The sequence below is a fragment of the Rhagoletis pomonella genome, unplaced genomic scaffold (genome assembly GCF_013731165.1).
Source record: "Rhagoletis pomonella isolate Grant_MI unplaced genomic scaffold, Rhpom_1.0 Rhpom_scaffold_04464, whole genome shotgun sequence".
NCBI classification, from domain to species: domain Eukaryota; kingdom Metazoa; phylum Arthropoda; class Insecta; order Diptera; family Tephritidae; genus Rhagoletis; species Rhagoletis pomonella.
In genome coordinates this window covers 11,609-15,564 of record NW_023463014.1, presented here as the reverse complement: position 1 = coordinate 15,564, position 3,956 = coordinate 11,609, and the positions used below count along the sequence as shown (strand labels likewise).

General features: G+C 35.8%; 1 long non-coding RNA gene across 1 annotated transcript; it reads left to right on the top strand.

Annotated features, from left to right (window-relative positions):
• Nucleotides 1-250: 250 nt before the first annotated feature.
• Nucleotides 251-1,652, top strand: LOC118754718. The gene is made up of 2 exons (XR_004994934.1): nucleotides 251-289; nucleotides 1,483-1,652. It is a non-coding gene; the product is annotated as an uncharacterized LOC118754718 (long non-coding RNA).
• Nucleotides 1,653-3,956: the final 2,304 nt, after the last annotated feature.

Here is a 3,956-nt window from a genome sequence, read left to right as displayed (position 1 = left end):
AATTTAACTTGGAAAAAAATAACTGTTATTTTCGGTCCCTGGAATATTGTGCAAGCACAGACGTATATGTAACCAGTCACAGAAGAAAGCATTAAAAATGAGTTACAAAAGCTAAAATCGAAAAACGCTGATGACGTGACAAATTCCGAAACAACCAAAAGAATGAGAATGAAGAATTCTTTGGAAAACGACGGTGTTTAAACAATGATTGTGCCATGATGCTAGATTGTGAAGATGAAAGTCTGGAGGATACATCCGACATTTGCAGCCCCGATGAAAATCTCAAAAAGTAATTATTGCACCGCAATAAATATAACTGAAAGTCCTCTCAACTGGTGCAGTGTCAATCGAAGAGAATATACAATTTTGCCAAGTTTCAAGTTTTTCAAGTTTGTCGCCTCGAGCGAGTAGTTATATAGTAGCGCAGGTTTGATTTATGACCCTTCAAAAAGTTTTTATTAAGTACAATGTTCCAATTTTTAAATTCAAGTACTAAAAAATCATTCAGTCTTATCATGAGTTTAATTTTCCCCGAACCGGTTCACTTTTCACTTTTGGTTTTCATGTACATATTTACTATGGGCGGAATACAAATTTTCGGGTGAATTTTTTTTGCGGGCAAAACTCAGGATAGGGCAGATTATTAAAAATGATTAACCTTTTCATTTTTTATTTACCTAAATGACCTAATTTACCCACCTAAATTATTTCTTGAAAATACATGACATCCGCATTCGCATCCGCATCCGCGGATGTTAGCGTCTAAACAACCGCATCTGCGGATGTCTAAAATTCCACATTCGCAACATCCCTAGTGTGGAGTGTGGCGCGCGGCATGACATTGCAGCACAATTTATGGGCGCTCATGTGCTAACGGGTGCACCGGACGACGGCTTCAAAACTTTAACTACATAACTGCTTTGGTGGTAATGTTACCCATCGCCGCAGTAATTTTTTTTAGCAAAACAAGCAAGTGACAAAAGAAATTGACTGACATTCGCAACTACGCGCTGCTACACCCCTGTGTACGCCACATTCGCGCGCGACTACTTTCGGCAATGAATTTGCATACGCGCAATTTATTCGCCTCCCTACCAACCACCCAACACTAAAAGTCCCAGTGCGCTGAGTGCTGCATTGTAATTCGAGTGTAATGAATGTGTGGCATGTGGCATTACATGAAAATATCGGCTTACAGCAAATGCTCGAATGCGCGGACTTGAGTTTTTTCTCACGCATCAATTAGTCGATTAGTGCCATAATAAAATCATCCAGGGACATACATTCCGCTGAGTACATGGGCGGTCCTTTAATCGATTGGCAAACACCCAATGCGCAATTTTTATACAACGGGAAGTGTCGGTGGTGGTGGTAGCTGCATAGCCCGGTAGTGACGCAACGTTTCCTGTTGTAATATAAAAATTCTATTTTTTTGCTTTTATTTTTCAATTTTTCTAATGCCGCTTTTGTCATTATTTGCAGAGCGCTTGTAATGCAACACCAACAATAGGGCAGCACTTCCCTCAATGAGTGATGTTACGCCATCATCGTCTACGATTTCAACTGCCTACATTTCGTACATTCGTCAACTTCAACATCATTACATTTCATTCTGATACACACAAGCATATAAATATACTTGAATATTGACATCCGTTTGCTCATTCACTTGGGATCAGGGTTGCCACTTTGGTGAATTATTACCAAAATTGGTAGAACAAATTTGAGTTGGTAAAAAGGTAAATTTGTTCTCATTTTGGTAGATTTTTGTTAAAGTATTTTGTTCGAAAACCAAATAAAATTTTGCTCCCACTTTATATTTCGTAGTTTGCTTTATATTATAAATTTATTTCCAAAAGTGTAGTCTTCTTTATTGCATTAATTTTCGAACGCTTTAGTGCACATTTTTTATATGGAAGAAAATGCGCAACACCATTCACAAAAAAAAAATTCTAAAAATCAACGGTAATCTTTAGCTACTTGAAACGTGTACTTCATTATATTAAAATTAAATGGGCTACAAAACTGCATACCCGAAAATTTTCTAAAGATTCTGATATTAACTTTTTTTTAAATTTGTATAAGCTTTGAAACTTTTATTTAAGTGGTATCTGATAAAGATCGACCCATATTTTAAATGAAAATTATTAACAATGAATAAATAAAGATAAGTTGCCAACAGCATCATTTTGAATTTTGCTGCTATTAATTTGAACGCCATCATACATATGTAAGTATGTATATCGATAAAAGGCGAATATATCGCGCTCCATTCAAAACTCATTTTACTGGAATCTTGAGGAGCTTTTGATTGTCTAAACATTTTAAATGTTTCCTCAAATGAAAAGAAAAAATGGACAGGTTTGTATTTACACGCAATGATTGTACAAAAAAAATTTTAACAAGTAAGAAAGTCTAAGTTCGGGCGGAGCCGAACATTAAATACCCGGCGCAAGTATTAAATATATGTTTTTCACCTTTATGAAAGCTACCGCGACATGGTAAGCCAGGGTGTATCAATTTTGAGTAAATTAGCGCCCCTAAATTTCGAAATATTTAAGTTTCAAGAATTTCTGAAATTTACCGTTATATGAAAAGCGGCCGTAATTTTAGTTCGATTTCAATAATTTTCAACGTTTTTCTTTTATGTGGCAAGCACAATAACCATACGGAGTTAGGTACAAATTAGTAGAACGGTTACCGAGATACATATATGTCATCATAAGTGGGCGGTGCCACGCCCACTTTCCACTTGGTATGCTGTACCAAGGCCAACAACTGTGCCAAGTTTGGAAGAAATTGGTGCAGCGGTTGCCAAGATATACACATGTAACCATAAGTGGGCGTGGCTACGCCCATTTTCCAAAAATTTACAATATTCTTATTTTTTGTCTAAAATTTGTTGTAAATATCAATTTTGAGTGAATAATCTTCAGTAGTTACTAAAATATCGCAGTTTTCGTATTTTTAAATAAAATAAATGGATAAATGGAAACCTACATATCAAATTTCGTTGAGATATCTCAATTTTTGCTCGAGTTATCGTGTACACGGACGGACGGACAGACTGATAGACGGCCGGACAGACAGACATGGCTTAATCGACTTTTCTATTCATTCCGGAAATGGTTCTAAAAATTCAGAGTAAAATATTCGGTATTTAGACGAATTGTTTTTGAATTGTTCTCAATGTTGTAAATAGTTTGAGTTCTTGATTTTTATGGGGTTAAAGCGCAAACAATATTCTTATAAAAATAAAATAGCGAAAAAATTTACCTAAAAAACATTGCGAATATTAAAAAAATACCAAGCGCTTTTTTGATTCACTGTATCAGCTTATAACAACTCCAGTTGAATTTTTTTTTTATAAAATGGTAAATATTTTTTTTCGTCAGTGGCAACCCTGCTTGGGATGCTTGTGTTTTCTCTTCCGCAGCTGTTGGCCGCTATTCGCTTAATGGCACGGCAAACCTTTTATTTCTAACATAGTCAGGGCATCCGAGCAGGAATCTGATTTCTGTGGGGTATATGTGCGGCGACTATATTTATGGCAGCCGAATATGGGACAAAAATTTATTTTGCCAAATTTTTCCACATAAGCTAGAGGATGATCATAGATTTATTAGCCCTGAAACAGCATCCTTTTCGATCTTTTGTGAAAGCAGCACTTAAATATTCAGTTGTAACATCACATATTTGTAAAATATTTTTCCATAGCTTTGTACTCTGTCCACGGGATTTTTACCACACAAATTTTTTACAAGCATTTCCAACTATTTTTAAAGTGGTTTCGGCATAACTTCCACGGACTCCTCTCTCTGCCGATCTAATTATTTTGGAAGTTATGCCGTATCTTCGTGGAAGTTAAGTCTGAAATAACTTCTACTTCCGATTCCACTCCGGAATCGAAGATTTTCTCGAAATAATTGATTTTAGTGAATCGATTATAGATTTTC